The 20,772-nt window shown below is 45.8% G+C and overlaps 1 protein-coding gene across 10 annotated transcripts in view; it reads right to left on the bottom strand.

Moving 5' to 3' along the window:
- Positions 1 to 486: 486 nt before the first annotated feature.
- ERC2 (ELKS/RAB6-interacting/CAST family member 2) overlaps positions 487 to 20,772 on the bottom strand; it is a 660,221-nt gene continuing 639,935 nt past the window's right edge. For all 10 annotated transcript variants that reach the window (XM_048488070.1, XM_048488069.1, XM_048488071.1 and 7 more), the window contains one exon: positions 487 to 3,724. The gene's annotated coding sequence lies outside the window, so the exon portion shown is untranslated. The remainder of the gene's footprint in view (positions 3,725 to 20,772) is intronic.

Below are 20,772 nucleotides of genomic sequence, written 5' to 3'. Positions count from 1 at the left end.
TCTCTCATGTCTGGTCCTAAAGCACAAACAAAAAACACAGCCCAACAGGAACTTCTTTTTAAGCAAATAATTTTGATATGGCTGGGAGCTGTGTTACAGAGAACAGTTGCACTCCTTCATGCCTTTTATTATTATTTTTTTGAGTCTGTGCACAAGAAGATCTGTGTACATGTGTAGATTCCTGCTCCAATTTACAATTTACTATGTCTGTTAATTCCACTCATGGGCCACTGCTAGAGTTGCCAGCTCCAGCTTGGAAAACACCTGGAGATTTTCAGAGTGAAGCCTGAGAAGGGTGGGATTTGCACAGGGCAGGGGCTTCAATGGGGTATAAAGTCATCGAGTCCACCTTCTAAAGTAGCCATTTTCTTCAGGTGAACTGAACTCTGTCGCCTGGAGATCAGTTGTAATAGGAGATTTCCAGGGACCACTTGGAGGTTGGCAGTCTTACAGAATCAACTTTTCCTATTAACAATACAACTCTTATTTCAGAAAGAAATCAGATTTATTTGATGAATACAAACAAGCTGTTCAACACCAAGCACTTCTCATACAATGATAACAATGTTATGAATTCTAAATACCTCAATACGTTACACTTCTACAAGACATTAAAAATTACAATGACTGTTCTAAAACATGCCCACTGGGAATTTCTAAGGATTCCGTAGTTTCATATCAATGTCCTTAATCACATGTCAAGATCACAATCCAGAACATGCCACTCACTTGAAGAAAATTATTACAAGAAGCACTATCAAATGAGGGTCAAAGATAAATAGGAATACGGACCCCTTGTTGCAGAACATCACATTCAAACAATCACTCTACACCAAAGAAAAATGCAAGTCTAAGTTTGTGACACATCTGAAGTCTTCTCATAAACACTGTTTAAAAAGGAAATCAAAACCCACTTTCAAATGAAAGTCAATGTGCAATTACGTGCATACTGGATACACAAAATTCATTTAAATACAAAATTCATCCTGTACATTTAAATGAAAGAATGTGCAGTACAAGCTTGATCCCACAGTAAAATCATATTCATCTTAAATGTTAACCAAAGGTTTGTTGGATTTTTTTTAACATTGTGAGGGGGGAAGAAAACGACCAAACATTGCTCGAATAAAATGTGTGTTTTCCCCAATATCACAGTGTTTATTGTAAACCCAGAGATTCTATTTTAGTGTATGAAAAGATTTTTTCCCCCAAGCTTCATAGAATACCATGGGAAATGACAAAATAAATTAATAAATAAAGACAAGAAAGAGCAATGTTAGACAAAATTTTCTTCTACAGAGGCGAAGTCTTTAGCCTTCATAAAAGTTAGGATCAATACTCTTACCAACATGAGTGGAGCAAAAAAAATGCTCCCAAAATAATATCTGTGACAAAATTGGCACATATATATATAAATATCTAGCTATACAGTTTTGCTTATAAGGACCCTATGTTTTCCTAGTTTATTTCCTACTTCAAGTATTCAGTTGCAGAATTAAGGTAAAGACCTGACTGTAAGAGACACAGAGGGCACAACCCATCAGGAAATTCTCCTGTGCAAAAGCCCTGTAAGATGTATGAGAACTGCAGAAGATCTCTACCTGTGTCCTGGCACCCTTCCCATTCATTTGAATGGTGCTTGTGGAGGAGAAAAATCCTGACTGATTATGTCCAGCCATTTGCTCCTTACTAGGACAACAAAATTGTCACAAGAAACAGTTTATCATCCAAGTTCACAAGTGCAACATTTGTCATATGTGCTAAAGAAACTCCCAGGAGCTTTGCTTTTTTTTTTTTTTGAAAAAAAAGGAAAAACAAAATTTTAAAAAATCAAAGAAATTTAAGATACCACTGATAGTTAAAAGACAAACTTCTGAAACATGTATGAATATGGGTTATATATGCTATACATATTTTATACAGATTTATTCTATTTACTGAATCTAATTAACGTCCAGCATTCTGCTTGCATTATGTGGCTCTTCAATTTTATCAAGAATTATGGCGCATTCCAGACAAATAATAATTTCCAGGGAGCAATATGTATGGCTCATAAAGATGGTCAGGGTTAATTGCACCAAAAAATAATGACAACATTTTTTCTAAATTCAGTGCAAGATTTTAGGAACGTCCTGCTTAGAATCCTTTTTCTTTTCTACAGCAGCGAGGAAACAAAACATTACTAAGAATTAAGGCCACACATGTTTAATTTTGCAGGGAAGTCAATTCACCAGCAGTGGCTGCAATGAAACCTCCATACATTTTAACAAAGGTCTACACACACCTCATTCTAATGACGTTTCACAACAGGAGTGCTTCCTGTGGCACACATATCATTTGTCTCTTAGAACTGCAGGTAGACAATGTCCACTTTTGTTAGTCTGGAAGTGTTTTTCCTATTGACAAAGACAAGTGCCGGTAAAAAAACTGAACTCTTGTATGCATAAATATACCAGATCTAATGGAAATGCTCACTGAGGAGTAAAGACCTTTACTTTGGGGAAGTAGCAGAAGTTTCATTATCAATAATATTCTGTCACCACAAATACACCTGCAGTTATTTTTTTCTGACATTTCACCCTGGCATGTGCTTTAACATATTTATCTTGTTCAAAAGTTCATGTTGATACAGATAATTAAAAAAATTATCTCATCATTCACTGATTTTTATTTTTGTCTAACATCTAAAATACATTACAAACCACGGTAGGTTTTGTTTCCCTGTTCAGAAAACGACGAGTGGTCCCTTCCATTAAAGGAGACCCAATGCATATATTGAAAGATCACAACATTCTTATTTTATTTTTAAAAAGTAAGAGTCCCAGCTTATTAAATACCAGTGTGCATTTAGATGATAAAAGCTTGACACATCCTTACAGATGCTTAGGTATATGTATATGTGCACACGTACACATGCTTTTTCAAGCTTTTATCATCCAGACAGATATCGACCACTGCATATAAATAATGTATAATCAATCTAGATGCCCCATGCATTGTCAGAGACACACACCAAATTTTCATATGCCAACAATTATTAGTACCAAAATTGATTTCATTTCCAACCTGGCCCAGAGCTTAATATTGGTTATGCTTTCAAAATGTGATTGGTTTGATGAACAGTAAAGATAAGAAACAGAGGAGGGCAAAGGCTAAGTTTTTATTACCCTGAAAAACCCACATTACGGGGGTACAGTTAATGCTGACACCATTAAGCTTGCTAGTACCTGTAATAATCTTCTGCTTGAAGAATTAACCCTTCAGAAGTAACTAGCTAGAATCAGCAGATGATGATATTGCAGCTAACAGAACCTGAATTACATACAAAAAATTAATATGAATCTATCAAATTAAAGATCCTATGAACTTCATTAGGAATTTTAAGAACAAATGGAAAATGTTAAAATAAAAGGAACAGTTAATATGACCCATTAAAGGAAATGAAGGTCTTATAATTTCCAGTTGAGTCCCCTTCTTTATTTTCCAAAGTATCTGACTTTGTAATAGATGACGAGAAATAATGGAGAAGACATCCATTCATGCAGCATATTATGTGATGGCAAAATTCACACGTCCCATTCATTTCTGTGATCTTTCTGGGACTGTGTTCGAAGCATGGTAACTGCAATCAGAGTTCCATTGGAGTGAATATCCTCATCTTCCTCTTCTCCATCATCTTACAGTGCTGCATTTCCCCTGCTTCTTTTGCTAGCTCCTCTGATAACTGCAATAGGTAAAAAACATCAGATTGTTAGAATGATGAAAGCTCATGGATAATCAAAAAAAGTAAAGATGCAGCAGATCTCATGAATTACACTGTGAACTCTCAAAACCAGATACAACACTCTTGTCTTGTGTGTGCCAACAAGAAGTAGTGCCCATGGAAGGGCACTGTCCATTGTGGCATCTGAACTGAGAAACAGACTTTCAAGGGGAGCCTGCCAAGGTGGCTCATTTCCGGAATGTTCAGTGCTATTTGGCTGTTGCCTCCTAGTCTGCCCAGGCTTTTCATGGTGTTCTACGTGGTTTATTCACACCCTTTTTCATTTCAAAAATTATTTTAAACATACCATATTGATATGTAGTTTTATGGTTCCCTGAGCATTCTTCTATAACAGCACTGGGTAACTTCTATAAATAAATGTAAATATTTTACTATGTTGGTTGCTGCGGCATTGTAGTGGAACTTAATGTCAATCATATAACGCTTTGTAGTTCATAGATTAATCTTTCGCCATTTGATTAATATTACTATGTCTAAATTTGATTTGATTTGTAGCATTACTCATGAGACTTGTAAAAATTACAAGCAGGTTTTTTTCTTGCTGTTTTTGGGTTCTGTGTTAAACCTGAACAAGATAACCAACCTGGCTGAATGAGTTACAAATAGCGGGTTTTGCTATGCACTTATACACACACTTGCCCAGAACAATACCAGAATAGATAATTACAAACTTTGCGGCTTGTATTGGAAAGAAGGGGGAGAGATCCATTACATGAACTTTTGCTCACCATCTAAAAGATCCAACTCATTGTATGTTGATATCACATGCTCATAATGTGATGGCAATTCAGTTAAATTTTCAAGAAATTTGCATTAAAATATATATTTTAATATAAATAATATAAATATATATACAAATATAAATATAAATTATATATATATATTACTAATATATATATAATATTGAAGATCAACCAGACAGTTCTCTCTCTCTCTCTCTTTCTCTTAGGGCCTTGTACTGTATGGGAAAACAATTTGGGTCCTCCTAAGTAGCTGTGCCAAAATATAGGATCAAGTTGTAACATTTTTTGTTCATTGTATACATAATGTGTATTCCTTCAGTACTATTTTTGGAAATAATCTTATTTGGAATGCTTTTTACTTTACATCATATTGGAACAAAATATAAAACAAAGCCTTTGCAGTTTAAAGGCACATTAAATTTGCACAATCTATGGCTCAAATATTATACATGGAATTACCTAATAGAATTCTCACATGGCCCAAAATGTATTTCCAAGATGCAGCACCCAGTCATGGTTTGGTATTATGTGAAGAACACTGGAGTTTCACGTTCACTCCTAAAATCCCTCTTTCACCCTCCCTGTTTTCCTCATGTCCCACAAACAAATTAGTTGCCTTGTCTTACACAACAAGCCATAGTTTGCCATTGTATGAACAAGTACAATGGGCTCAGGAAAACTGCTGGTGGGTTAATGGTGCCCACTGAAGAGGCCAACCCCTCTTCCTTTTCTTCCCTCTTGGCCCCACATTACCACCTCCTTTTTCATTCTTGTTCTCTTCATGGACCTCAGCACTGATTAATCATTAAAATGTTAGAAAGCTACTTTGATTTGCCTCAGGCTAGACAGATTTTTCCTAAAGTGTAGCTAGAGCAGGCATCCCTATGTTGTTATTATGTTGTGTCTTAAGTTCCATCAAGTCGCTTCTAGCTTATGGCGACCTTATGAATTAATGTCCTCCCAAACATCCTATTGTTAATAGCTCTAACAAACTAATACTAATGCTAATGCTAGGAAAAGGTGAGAGCAGCAGGAAAAGAAAAAGGCCCACTATGAGATAAATTGACTCAGTCAAGGAAGCCAGAACCCTCGGTTTGCAGGCACTGAGTAAGACTGTTAACAATAGGATGTCCTGGAGATTACTAATTCATAGGGTCACCATAAATAGGAAATGCCTTGTCTTGACTGCCCTTAACACATACCTAGAGCTAAATAGATTCCACTGGAGAAGGGTCTGCATAAATGACTAGGATTGAGAAGTTCCGAAAATATTTGGTAAAATTTGGATTTGGCTTTATTTGGGTGTAAAGTTCTTGGTATACCTTAATAAGTTGAATACCATATTTGATATACCTGAATATATTTGGGAATCCCAAATAATTCAGGTCCGTCTGAATTGTTTTTTTAGGGGGAGTGGGTTTTGGCCTGTAGGGGGCACCAAAATTGCAGAGTATCTTCAGGAGACTCTCCTGATGATACCACCCATGTGTGGTGAAGTTTAGTTCAGGGAATCCAATTTTATGAACCTCCAAAGGGAGTGCTCCATCCCCCATAGCTTTCAATGGGATCTAAGAGGAGATCGGCTTTTGAGGGTCCATAAAATTTGGACCTCCTGAACCAAACTTCTCCTGAAGATATGCTGCAATTTTGGTGCTGCTAACTTTGGCCCTTTCCCCACTTACCTTAAGCCCTGCGCTACTCTCCTAAAGTAGCGGAGGGTCCAGCTGCACACCCAACTTCAGGGGCGGCGAGAATGCTGCCGCCCCGACGCTGCCTCTCTCACGCCCCCTCAGCGCACGTAATTCCTGGCACCTTTTCAAATGGCGCCTTTCGTGGGGAAGCCGGGCACACCAGGAATTGCGCACGCTGGGAATTGCGCGCAGCAACCCTCTGACAAGGATAAGTGGGGAAAGGGCCTTTAAAAATGTGCCCCTGACAGGCACCCCAAGGTAAGTAGCCAATGGGGGATGGTGGATTCCTTTTTCTTTCTTAAAAATCCTGGGGGTTGGACTCTTTAGTTTGTTGTAGTCTGTCTTTAAACATTGTTTCAAGGGAGTAAAGACAACAAACTAAAGAGTCCACCCCCCCTTTCACCTGGGAATCGGCTGCATGTGGGGATTGTTTAAAGGGACTCCCAAATGCAGTCGATTCCCAGGGGAAGGACAGAATATTTAGTTTGTGTCTCCTGTCTTTAAACATTGTTTCAAAGTAGTTCATTTCCTTGAAACAATGTTTAAAGACAGAACACAACAAACTAAAGAGTCCATCCCCCCTTCCCCTGGGAATTGGCTGCATGAGGGGATAATTTAAAAGATCCACAAATGCTGCCGAATCCTGAATGTCAATACAAGCCAACCCAAATTTGGACCTGCTCATATTCAGGGTTATTGTATTTGGGCCACATGTGGCCCGGATATGCCTGAATCGGCCCTGATTTGTGCATATTTTGTGATTTGGGCTACCCGAATAGCCAACCCTATAAATGACTGAACGACTTTCTATTGGAAAAAAAAAAGTAATTAGGAGGAAGGTTCCTCAGAGGGAGGCTCTGTGGAAACCAAATCCCATTCTCTCTGGAGCTCAGTGCTAGGCTACAGCTTGTTAGGAGCTTGAAGTTGGTCCCCCATTCCTTATTCACATTTCCTAGTTTCTTATTTGTGAATCCATCTGGAAATACTTGCACAAACTGGGCAATTGCACAAACTGGAAACCAATTTCAGCCTTCTCAGCTTGTTATTGTTGTCAACTACAATCCTTTCCCCAGTCACACCTTTTGCCCTCCATTTTGGCCAGGCCTCCTTTGGGCTCTCCCCACTAAACCTTACCCTGGCTAGGCCTTTCAGGCCACCCTATTTTCCCAGCAATGGAAGAAGCCTGCAGGCTGCTCTTTCAACTGCTGCCTCCTGTGGAAGGGGTGAAGAGGGTGGGGATGGGGAAGGGTGGTCAATGTGGTAAAAGGGAAAGAGGCTGCTGGGGCTGCCATTCTCTTTTCCTACTGCTGGGGGAACTTGGCTGGGGGGAAAAGAGCCAAGAGGTCCTGGCAGGTAAGCCTCCTCTATCTTGCTTTCTTTCAGTTGCTGTGTTTAGTTCCTGAATGGAGAGACTCCAGGGTTCATGGCTTCATGGAAGTCGAACCCGGTGTTCTGGAGCCTCAGCTATGTAGAAGCTGGCTATGATTCTTCAGCAGTGGGAGACTATCAAGAAAACTCTTTCATGAATGTTCACAGGCACTCTTTCTCTCCCCTGAACTACACTCTGGCAATGAACATGTATTTCATTAGCCTATTTATTTTACCAAGTTAGCCCACTCTCGTCAGATCTCAGAAGCTAAGCAATCTGGTGTCTATAGAGTGAGTAATTGCCACATTCCACTGTTTTGTTTGTGTTGGTTTTTGTAGTTCTGTGTAAGTCCTGCCCCCAAGTTGTGTGTGCATGGCAATTGGCTGGAAGCTAGGCATGCATGGAGGTTGTGTCATCTCCACCTTCTAGGCTTGCTCAATTATATATAGAGATATGCTCCAAAAGTCATACTTCCAATCTTGAATTTGGTTGTTATGATATCAATGTAATCCTGACCAAAAATGTCTAATTCTTCAAAAACCATCACACTAATAATATCATACTATTATTGCTGCTGCTATGATGACTAATTTATATTTGGCTTATAGTACACAATTTCTTTAAAGTAAATAAGTACAATTATTTTAATTAGAATTATTTATTCTCATTACACTTCTATTTACACTGAATAAATTAGCACAACAATTAGGCATAGCAGTGAGATAAAGCCATAGCTTAAAGCAGTTGGGTCTGAATCCAACCCTCTTTCAAACTAATGGAGAGATTCCTACTGATTTCATTTAATTTTGTATCAAACTCTGGCACAGGAAGAAATGGTTTTGACAGAGTTGGAAACTTAAAGATTTCCTGAAGGAGATCATGTTACTTGTTCTGGGACATAAAATCTTTGCAAACTTTTAATAGCAACTGTAAGTCAATGTTGCATTTTGTGAACTGCACGTAACTTCCATTCTTTAATGCATGGAGGTTAACTCGAAGAGATGACTCAGAAAGAATCCATCTAAATTATTAAGAAGCACAATAATACAGTCAAAGGTGGGTAGAACAGCCTCTGTCCCTTTACCAGACTGAACAAAACTAGTCTACAATCTCCCATTATCCCATTGTCCTTCCAACCATACAAACTGAATTATTTTAGCACTTCTCAATCATCTGTGTTGTTAAACAAGAATTTTCCTCAGATTAAAGAACAGCAAGGATGAGGAACATTCCTTTGCTGTATCTTTATGGTTTGTATAGCAGTAACAAATGTTTTGTATAAAATTTCCTCTCCCAATTCACCTAATTAATCAATTCATCAAGAAATGATTCTATGAAATCATGGACTCTTTGGCAATAAAAGATCAAATGGTTCTCTCACTATTAAAAACCAAAAGAACAACTGCTTTCCATCATCTGCTACAGTTGCCTGCCAGTTACGTTCTTATTCCTTTTTAGTTCACTATGCTGAACTGCATGCTAAAATACACAATTCTAGTTACCAAAAACTACCTGTAAGAAGATTACATTGATGTTAATGGAAATTATTTCCTAGTAAATGACTTGAGGTCACATTCCCATGGTACATCTCTAAACAAGATACTAACAGTCATCTTTGAATTTTATTTATTTATTTATTATTGGACTTGCTGCCTCCAAATTGGCAGGACAGTCCTTGCAGAATAATAGGATCTTATTTGCAAAAAAAAAAAAAAAAAGCTCACAAAAGCCTTTCAGTTAAAGGCCAGATTACTACTGTTTTGGGACCTCTCAGACAAGGTCATCAATTGCTGAATTACCCTAAATAACTGAGCTATGTGAGAGCTTGTAGATGCAATTCACTGTACAATAATCTCTTTTTGCAGCCTTCACCGCCATCTCATAGGTTCTCATAAGCATCTTATAAGATGTCTTGCAAGTCCCTCACAAGTTCTCTACCAAACTCACTTTACCTATCTTAGCTCCCATTTGTTGCTCTTTAACTCCTGGTTGTACCATGGGGCTAGGTTGGCGCAGGAGTAGAGAGGGCGTTTGGGCATAATCTCATAGAAGACCTCTTGAGAGCTGGTCATGCCAGTACTTTATTAGCACCTAATGAGTTGCTGGGAGGCATCAGATCCTGCAGAGCATTCTGGAATTCAACAGGATCCATAAGTCTCTGTGGGTGAGCAAAAATCAGCTCACTACCTATGTGAAGAGGTTTTCCCCTTCAGGGGACAGTGGTCTGACTTCTGGATTGTAATGATTGGATCCACCTGCAACCCCACCCCCAAAATTAAATCTGGTTAGAAACATTGGCCTGGAGTCATACATTTAAATTTATGGCCAGAATATGCTTCAATTGAGATGAATCTGACCTTACATTCCAGGCTCTTTCTATTCTCCACTCTACCAAGTGGTGGTCCAGAATTGAAACTAAACTCAATGACCTGGGGATTTCTATAGATGAATTGTTAATGTTACTGGAGCAAGAGGTCTTCAGTGTTATTAAGAAAAGAATTTTCAACAGAGAATTTACTTTATTGTTGAGAAAACTCAGCAATGAAGGAATAAGAGGGGAAGTCCTCCTATGGATTAAAAACTGGTTGAGAGACAGGAAACAAAGAGTGGGTGTAAATGGGAAGTTCTCACAATGGAGAGTTGTCGGGAGTGGTGTCCCCCAAGGATCCGTTTTGGGACCAGTGCTCTTTAACCTATTCATAAATGACCTGGAAGTAGGGGTGGGTAGCGTGGTGGCCAAGTTTGCAGATGATACCAAATTATGTAGGGTGGTGAGAACCACAAAGGATTGCGAAGAGCTCCAAGCGGACCTTGATAAATTAGGTGAGTGGGCTCAGAAATGGCAAATGCAGTTCAATGTAGCAAAATGTAAAGTGATGCACATAGGGGCAAAAAATTTAAACTTCACATACACGCTACAGGGGTCAGTGCTATCAGTCACAGACCAGGAAAGGGATTTAGGCGTCTTAGTTGATAGTTCCATGGGAATGTCAACTCAATGCATGGCAGCTGTAAAAAAGGCAAACTCTATGCTGGGGATCATTAGAAAAGGAATTGAGAATAAAACTGCAAAGATTGTCATGCCCTTATATAAAGCAGTGGTGCGACAGCACTTGGAGTACTGTGTCCAGTTCTGGTCGCCGCATCTCAAAAAGGATATTGAGGAGATAGAAAAAGTGCAGAGAAGGGCAACAAGGATGATTGAGGGACTGGAGCACCTTCCCTATGAGGAGAGGCTGCAGCGTTTGGGACTCTTTAGTTTGGAGAGGAGGCGGCTGAGGAGGGATATGATTGAAGTCTACAAAATTATGCATGGGGTAGAAAATGTTGACAGAGAGAAATTTTTCTCTCTTTCTCACAATACTAGAACCAGGGGGCATTCATTGAAAATTAGGACTAATAGAATTAGGACTAATAAAAGGAAACACTTCTTCACGCAACGTGTGATTGGTGTTTGGAATATCCTGCCACAGGAGGTGGTGATGGCCACTAACCTGGATAGCTTTAAAAGGGGCTTGGACAGATTTATGGAGGAGAAGTCAATTTATGGCTACCAATCTTGATCCTCCTTGATCTGAGATTGCAAATGCCTTAACAAACCAGGTGATCGGGAGCAACAGCCGCAGAAGGCCATTGCGTTCACATCCTACATGTGAGCTCCCAAAGGCACCTGGTGGCCACTGCGAGTAGCAGAGAGCTGGACTAGATGGACTTTGGTCTGATCCAGCTGGCTTGTTCTTATGTTCTTAGAATTGGTAGTCTCTTATCACCATAGTTTTGTCAATGGTGGGGAGGGGTGGACAAGGCCCAAGTCAGTGACAGTTGTCTATTTCCACATGTGGCAACACAAAGCAGGATAAATTGGAAGAAAAAAACCACTTTCACATTGGTTCTGCTCTCTGCTCCACCACATGATGCCCAGTTGTGTAGTTCAAGGGTTCTGAATATCCTAATTGCAGTCAATGCCCAATACTCAGACAGTGCTTTTTAGCAATTGTGGCTGCTGCTGGACAGTCACCACATCTGTTCAGCTCTTTACAGTTGGCACAAACATTATGAAAAAAACTCAGGAGTGAGGGAGTTCTTTAAAAAATTGGCTTGCTTTGTTTTTAGTGGAAAGATTATGTTTCCTAGTGATTTTCATAGTGTTTTGAATATTCAGAAAATGAATATTCCAAATATGAATTCCAAATGCAAAGAGTCACAATTCCAATTCTGAATTTGAATTCTGAATCTGAATTTTGGTGCTGGGGCACATCTTCACAGGCTAATATTATTTTAGTATAATAGCAAATATTAACAAATTATTCTCTTCTATTTTATTTTCCCTTGATGAATTCTAAAATCCTTGTTTCCTCAATTTTTTTATACTTCTAGATAGGACATGCTTGCCAGTCAAAGGAACAGATTTTCTACATAGCTGCTTAAATGAGTTCAATTTACTGATTTGAGATGTAAGGAATAAGACACCAAACCTTTGGTTATTTTTACTCTAAACAATAAAGACTAACATCAGTTTGGACAACAAACAAAACCACTTTCTGTTCTATCAGTTATGTTTAAAAGATTTCAGTTTCAAACCAAACATAACTTGTGGTTATTCTGTCAGATATTTATATAGCCACTGGGGCGCCATAGTTATTCGCCGCATACATCATTGTATTTTTAAAATGTACTTAATGAACATTTTTTTTCTCTTCTGGTAACTACTTCATTGCCTTAAATGAATGCATTCCATTAGAATTTGTAACAAATGAGTACTTTGTGTTTGCATTAATGCCAAACACGTTTAACAAATTTTTAACAAGGAACACTGGCAAGAAGCCAAACTCCTAGAGGGACACTGAAGGAATGCTATAAATTTAAACTGGATTTTACCTTTTCACTTAACTCAGCAAGTGTCTTAGGTGTCTTTGGCATCTTGGTATTTTCACTTTTTCCATTTCAGGTTAGTTCAAATTTTATACTTTTAAGAATTCTTTCTCATGATAGGTTCTGCCAGTTTGATATTTTAGACAAAAGGGTTATTTGAAAAGAAGATAACTGATTATTAAATCATACATTTTGTTTGAATTTTTGGTTCTGATTTGTACATTTCCAAAGCTGATGGTTGCCAGAAAACTGCTAGGTCAATAGAAAAGTTTAGGTTGCAGTGGCAGAGGTACTTTGATAATGTAAAATAGGTAATTTCAAACCATTAATTGCCTTTAGAAAGACTACATTTCCCAGCCTCTATTTTATGCCAGTTGCCCTCCCCCAAATCTATCTCTCTTTGTGGCTTTTGTGTTCACAGCTAGGCTGCAAGTTGCTGGTATTTGATGATAAATGCCGTTGTAACAGACTTGGGACAGAATTATGATAGTATTTTTGGCTGAACTGGTGGAATGCCAGAGCCCAATCACATCAATGGGACCGTGTGATAAGATGTCTATAGGAATCAGATTTGCTGTTATGCGAGGTGGTAATCATTTGATCACTGCATAACATTTTGAACGTTTTTAATAGAATGGGAACAGAGCTGTATCAGGCATGCCGTACATGATCTGTAGTAATTTGCTGTGGCACTGAGACCCAATGATCTTCCAAAAAAAGGCAGAGGTGGGAACTGACTGTGGTACAACTGATGGGGAAATTGCGGGAGGGGTTAAGTAGGGCTCCCCAAATCACATAACTACATAGGAACAGTAAAAAGTGGCCTATTATTCCAAGGGCTGATATGAGAAAGATCTGATGTAGTGACTAGATATGCCACAAATTTCACATTGCACACATTCAGCAGTCAAACTCAGTGTATTAGACTGTAATGGTGTCTGGGTCTATTTGGCGTCAAATGATGTCTATTCTCCAGATAAGGTCTGGAGTCCTCACAGAATTGCAACTGTTTTCCAGGCTTCAAAGATCAGTTCCCCTAGAAGAAATAGTATATTTGGAGGTGGACTCTATGACATCATATTGTTACTGATTTCCCTCCACAGGCAAAGCCAACAAATCTGCAGGGATTTCCTAACTTAGACTTGACAAAACTATTCCATTGTAATGCTATCCCAGTTTTTGCAAAATGTATGAAGAATTCCACGAACATAATTAACTTAGATGAACACAAACAACTGGATTTTTAAAAACCCAACATTTATTTATGACAGATTAATAAAATACGTGACTGATCTCTTTAAACAATTACCTGCCAAACAGAGCAGAACAGGGGAAACAGAATTCCATCAGACTGTGTGAGAACACATGTGTGAAAACAGCCAGTTGTGCTATACAGTACTGTACTGTTAGCAGGGAGTATGTTGAAGCAATCTGCTGAATAGCCACAAATAGGTTGATTAATAGTTCAATGAAAAATAGGCTTCTGTTTGTGACTGGCAAATAGGACATGTGGTGAACTGGCAGTGTTCAAGTATCCCCAGCAGTATGTGGAGGTGCATTTTAGTTTTTCTCCAGAAGTATCAAAATGCCAGCTATCATTGTTTAATTCCTCCTGCTTTATAAAACAGGACTTCTGGTTTTTGCCGTCGGACAGCTGATTGGCAGCCAGCTACCATTCCTTTTCCCCCTTTGCGGGCGTGGGTGCCCCTTGCATTGGTGAAGGGGGCAAACGTGTTGACACAGCCCTGCACTGCCTCCTCAAGAGGCAGGGCCATTAGTAACATACATCCAGATGGTTCATGCCATGTAACAATTCAGTACATTAATCTTATTAAATATTATAGTGTAAAATATGTAGAAGGATGCAAATTAGTAGGGATTTCAGACTGTTAATTCTCTGCTTGTGAGTGTATATTAGAAAGCAGGCATTCACCCACCTGCTCAGTTATATCTTATCTTTATGACCATATTTTCATACACATTTCCACCATTGTTGGTTAGGCATCTTGCAACTTCTCATTGATGGATTTGTAATGTAACTGAATATTAGCAGAGCTCTTTAGAAAGTTATGCATGGTTCCAATCCTTCACTTCCACTTGGATTAATATGTTCCTTTGTCTTAAACTGCTTATACCAGAGGAAATGTATTGTATAATTATGTCTATTTTATACTATGAGCACAATAATGAATAAAGTAACTATTAAAGAAAGCTGGGAGCAAATGCAGGAAACATGTTTAAAGATATTAAGACATAGTGATGGTGAAATGACCCAGGTGGAGTACTGCTAATGGTAGGTTTATAGTCTCAAAATTTGGTTATATACTAATTTTCTAGTAATAAAACAACTGTTCTGTCCCTTCCTTGCCCCCCTGCTATATCAGTTGTTTGCATTTTATGTGGATACCATGTGAAACAAGTTAGAAGAGTACACTTTAAGATTTGGTGAACGAATATCTGTTTTTGTGTCCGGCTGCTTGCTGCAAACATTTGGAAAGCATCTGGAACATAATGGACATTAACCCACATGTAAAAAATAGCCTGCCTTTTACTACTGTTATTAAACAGTTTCCCCTTTAACCCCTTTGTGTTTACCCTGTCTCTTGGAGTCTTTCTGCAAATCACTCTGGAAAGAAAAAGGGCTGGAAGTACAAAGTGTTAATCAGCAGGTGTATTTATTCAAAAGAAAAATACTCTGAAGTTATAAACTATAGAACCCTTCTATACCTTCATGCAGTATTTGTTCAGCAGTTCTGGTAGTAATGAAAGCCCATAGTTTTCACTAAAGTCATGATGAGTTTCAGAGCTGGGCTTTCATTGTGTTCCTATAAAAAAAAGGACTTTGCTGACTCTTCAAGTGTGCCCAAGACTCTCATATTGCCTATGTACAGCCACCCACAATTCCAGAATCTCAGCCTATGCAAGTGTCCATGTGCTATTCTGAGCTGTGTCATTCAGGATTATAGCTTATTGTAACATACTTCGTTGCTAGGAGAGGTTCCCATATTTCTAAGTGGGGCTTCCAAAAACAATGATAAATCAATGATTTCCTCATAATTAATACTGACTTCTAGAATACTGTCACCACGCCCAAGTATAAATGTACATTTTATTGTTTATGAATTGTTAATGTCATAACTTTGCCAGATGAGCAACAACAGTAAGTTTAGAAACTTGTACTCACTAATAACAAACTCCTTTTTTTTAATAATAACTTCCTTATGTTACCTTTTACCCCCTTTAAGCACCCTGCCTTGCTCACAGTCACAGTAGCTAAAGAGGGACTGTCAGATCCACTTAAAACAGAAGGGCGATTTTAATCTTGAAAAATCTGCCAACAAGAAGCTTGTGTGGGCAGAACTGGATGGAACATGTGGGTGGACCTATGACCGTAACGTTATTCCTCTTTTTTTCTTTGGTATAGCTTCTCATACTTTTGCTTATGTAGTGATGGCTCTGGAGACAAATGCTGAGGCGTACACCGTAGATTTGGTTTCAACTCATAGATTTAGATCAGTTCATGCTATTGGGATATTGGAGTTATTTGAACATGCATTACGTGGGTTTCTTAGAGCCTAAATTGCTTAGGCAGGAAACAGTGTAGAAACGAGGATGTCCTGGAGCTAATGTCAGAAAAAGAGTGAGCACTTACCCCAACAGGAAAGGGAGAGAGACAACAGTTTTGAATGAGATGGGCCAAATGATGAGGTTTGCGACCCTCGAATCCTGGAGACTTGCTGGCATTCTTATAACTCTGCAGTGCTGAACTGAAGATCACCATGAGAGGGCTCCAAGACCATTGATTCCCACTCCAGCCGCTGTGCTTCCTCCTGTTCCTAGCTTGGTAGCTAAGCTCACTGGAGGATTCTGAGGACCTCTGAGGGCCATTAGAGTTGCTTAAGCTACCAAGTAAGAAGAAACAAAATCTTTAATCAGACTGCAGGGAAACAACAATAAGCAAAACTAATCTAATATGTTGGAGGGCCTCCTGGGACATTTCTAGAGCCTCTTTGAGACCTCTGATAAGGAACATGAGAACAGGAATGGTAAAAGGATACCTATGAGGAATTATTGCCAATCCCTAAGTTTTGGGAGAACTGTAAACCAGATACCTGTGATTTCTTGTGATACCCAGCAAAATAGGAGAATCCTGATAAAAAATGTGGGAGGACAAGAAGTTTAGAATAGTGGTTAATTGTAATGCTACAGAAGCTTGAGCTGTTTGATGCTAGAGGATAAGTTCCCTATGGGGAAGACCAATGAACCGGAGATCCCAATCATTGTGAGTGGGGGCAGCAGAGATATGGCAGTTTGAGGAAATAGAGGAGATGTAGACAGAGAAAAGTTTGGAGAAACAGGCAAGCTTGGTCCTCTTCCAATCTCCCTCCCATCCCAAGGCACAATGGCGGTGAGGCTAGGAAGAATAGCCCTTCTCTGACATTGATGCTGTGCAATGCCTTGTCTTTGAATGACAAGACAAGACCAAGGCCTACAAAACAAGTTGGAGCATAAGATGGTCTTGGCTTGTATGACCAAGACCTAGGCGAGGAATGGCAAAACTGTTGCCTTAAAAGAACTATCCCTTCTGTTCAGGTTTCTCAGTCCTTCATCAATCACAGACAAAAGGGCTGCAAAGTTGAGGGAGTGGTTATGTCGATACAGGTGGCTTTCTCCTTCAGGGCACTCCCTGCCCCAGAAATTTCAGGTATAGAATGTGTTGACCTGGCATGGGACATTGAGAAAAGTCTGGCTATCTGGTTGGGGTACCATCCTTCTAACTCGCTAACAGATACCCTGTTGAGGCTGCTTGAGGCAGTGACTGGCTGGGCCTTGGAATTCCCTAGACTATTAGTCCTGGTGGCATTCAATGCCCAAGCAGAAGTGTCATCCATGGCAGCAGTGGGACTCTTCCAATTTGTATCAAGTCCCAACATAGAGTAGGTCACATCCTGGACTTAATTTTTTTTTTTAATTTTCAAGTCAAATACCTTTAATAGCATATAACATCACAGCATTCCAATAAACGCAAGTTAGAAAGACTTAAGATTACACCATTCAAAAATGTGGCCACCCAGTAGCAATGACTGCTTAAAAGAAATATAACCTTCAGTTTATCAGTTGTCCCTTCCCTTTCATCAAGAAGGGGGTTATATACTTTTCCCTATCTTGAACATACAAGGGACAATATAACAATATGTGAGATACAGATTCCACACAGTCCTGGTCACATGGGCATTTCCTATCTTTATTTGGAATCCCAAGATGGCATCCTTGTTGGAGGGAGGAAAGTAGAACATTGCATCTAGCAAGAGTAAGTGCCCTATGCCACCGAACCTCAATCAATAGGTGACGATATCTGGCAGCCGTTAATCTATCAAAGGGGATTCCCAAAAACACAGGGGAGCAGGTTTTATTGGCTGCCTCCACCGTCTGTTGGAATTCATAAGAACATAAGAACATAAGAACAAGCCAGCTGGATCAGACCAAAGTCCATCTAGTCCAGCGCTCTGCTACTCGCAGTGGCCCACCAGGTGCCTTTGGGAGCTCACATGTAGGATGTGAACGCAATGGCCTTCTGAGGCTGTTGCTCCCGAGCACCTGGTCTGTTAAGGCATTTGCAATCTCAGATCAAAGAGGATCAAGATTGGTAGCCATAAATCGACTTCTCCTCCATAAATCTGTCCAAGCCCCTTTTAAAGCTATCCAGGTTAGTGGCCATCACCACCTCCTGTGGCAGCATATTCCAAACACCAATCACACGTTGCGTGAAGAAGTGTTTCCTTTTATTAGTCCTAATTCTTCCCCCCCAGCATTTTCAATGAATGCCCCCTTGTGGGGGGGGGGGGGGGTGGGGGGGGGGCAGGGAGGGGGGGGGGGGGGGGGGGGGCGGGGGGGGGTGGGTGGTTGGGTGGGGGGGGTGGGGTGGCGCCGGTCGGGGGTCGTGGGGGGGGGTGCGGGGGGTGGGGGGGGGGGGGGGTGGGGGGGGGGGGGGGTGGGGGGGGGGGGGGGTGGGGGGGGGGGGGGGTGGGGGGGGGGGGGGGTGGGGGGGGGGGGGGGTGGGGGGGGGGGGGGGTGGGGGGGGGGGGGGGTGGGGGGGGGGGGGGGTGGGGGGGGGGGGGGGTGGGGGGGGGGGGGGGTGGGGGGGGGGGGGGGTGGGGGGGGGGGGGGGTGGGGGGGGGGGGGGGTGGGGGGGGGGGGGGGTGGGGGGGGGGGGGGGTGGGGGGGGGGGGGGGTGGGGGGGGGGGGGGGTGGGGGGGGGGGGGGGTGGGGGGGGGGGGGGGTGGGGGGGGGGGGGGGTGGGGGGGGGGGGGGGTGGGGGGGGGGGGGGGTGGGGGGGGGGGGGGGTGGGGGGGGGGGGGGGTGGGGGGGGGGGGGGGTGGGGGGGGGGGGGGGTGGGGGGGGGGGGGGGTGGGGGGGGGGGGGGGTGGGGGGGGGGGGGGGTGGGGGGGGGGGGGGGTGGGGGGGGGGGGGGGTGGGGGGGGGGGGGGGTGGGGGGGGGGGGGGGTGGGGGGGGGGGGGGGTGGGGGGGGGGGGGGGTGGGGGGGGGGGGGGGTGGGGGGGGGGGGGGGTGGGGGGGGGGGGGGGTGGGGGGGGGGGGGGGTGGGGGGGGGGGGGGGTGGGGGGGGGGGGGGGTGGGGGGGGGGGGGGGTGGGGGGGGGGGGGGGTGGGGGGGGGGGGGGGTGGGGGGGGGGGGGGGTGGGGGGGGGGGGGGGTGGGGGGGGGGGGGGGTGGGGGGGGGGGGGGGTGGGGGGGGGGGGGGGTGGGGGGGGGGGGGGGTGGGGGGGGGGGGGGGTGGGGGGGGGGGGGGGTGGGGGGGGGGGGGGGTGGGGGGGGGGGGGGGTGGGGGGGGGGGGGGGTGGGGGGGGGGGGGGGTGGGGGGGGGGGGGGGTGGGGGGGGGGGGGGGTGGGGGGGGGGGGGGGTGGGGGGGGGGGGGGGTGGGGGGGGGGGGGGGTGGGGGGGGGGGGGGGTGGGGGGGGGGGGGGGTGGGGGGGGGGGGGGGTGGGGGGGGGGGGGGGTGGGGGGGGGGGGGGGTGGGGGGGGGGGGGGGTGGGGGGGGGGGGGGGTGGGGGGGGGGGGGGGTGGGGGGGGGGGGGGGTGGGGGGGGGGGGGGGTGGGGGGGGGGGGGGGTGGGGGGGGGGGGGGGTGGGGGGGGGGGGGGGTGGGGGGGGGGGGGGGTGGGGGGGGGGGGGGGTGGGGGGGGGGGGGGGTGGGGGGGGGGGGGGGTGGGGGGGGGGGGGGGTGGGGGGGGGGGGGGGTGGGGGGGGGGGGGGGTGGGGGGGGGGGGGGGTGGGGGGGGGGGGGGGTGGGGGGGGGGGGGGGTGGGGGGGGGGGGGGGTGGGGGGGGGGGGGGGTGGGGGGGGGGGGGGGTGGGGGGGGGGGGGGGTGGGGGGGGGGGGGGGTGGGGGGGGGGGGGGGTGGGGGGGGGGGGGGGTGGGGGGGGGGGGGGGTGGGGGGGGGGGGGGGTGGGGGGGGGGGGGGGTGGGGGGGGGGGGGGGTGGGGGGGGGGGGGGGTGGGGGGGGGGGGGGGTGGGGGGGGGGGGGGGTGGGGGGGGGGGGGGGTGGGGGGGGGGGGGGGTGGGGGGGGGGGGGGGTGGGGGGGGGGGGGGGTGGGGGGGGGGGGGGGTGGGGGGGGGGGGGGGTGGGGGGGGGGGGGGGTGGGGGGGGGGGGGGGTGGGGGGGGGGGGGGGTGGGGGGGGGGGGGGGTGGGGGGGGGGGGGGGTGGGGGGGGGGGGGGGTGGGGGGGGGGGGGGGTGGGGGGGGGGGGGGGTGGGGGGGGGGGGGGGTGGGGGGGGGGGGGGGTGGGGGGGGGGGGGGGTGGGGGGGGGGGGGGGTGGGGGGGGGGGGGGGTGGGGGGGGGGGGGGGTGGGGGGGGGGGGGGGTGGGGGGGGGGGGGGGTGGGGGGGGGGGGGGGTGGGGGGGGGGGGGGGTGGGGGGGGGGGGGGGTGGGGGGGGGGGGGGGTGGGGGGGGGGGGGGGTGGGGGGGGGGGGGGGTGGGGGGGGGGGGGGGTGGGGGGGGGGGGGGGTGGGGGGGGGGGGGGGTGGGGGGGGGGGGGGGTGGGGGGGGGGGGGGGTGGGGGGGGGGGGGGGTGGGGGGGGGGGGGGGTGGGGGGGGGGGGGGGTGGGGGGGGGGGGGGGTGGGGGGGGGGGGGGGTGGGGGGGGGGGGGGGTGGGGGGGGGGGGGGGTGGGGGGGGGGGGGGGTGGGGGGGGGGGGGGGTGGGGGGGGGGGGGGGTGGGGGGGGGGGGGGGTGGGGGGGGGGGGGGGTGGGGGGGGGGGGGGGTGGGGGGGGGGGGGGGTGGGGGGGGGGGGGGG

The sequence above is a fragment of the Sphaerodactylus townsendi genome, linkage group LG03 (genome assembly GCF_021028975.2).
Source record: "Sphaerodactylus townsendi isolate TG3544 linkage group LG03, MPM_Stown_v2.3, whole genome shotgun sequence".
Lineage (NCBI taxonomy): Eukaryota > Metazoa > Chordata > Lepidosauria > Squamata > Sphaerodactylidae > Sphaerodactylus > Sphaerodactylus townsendi.
This window is presented reverse-complemented; position numbering and strand designations above follow the sequence as displayed.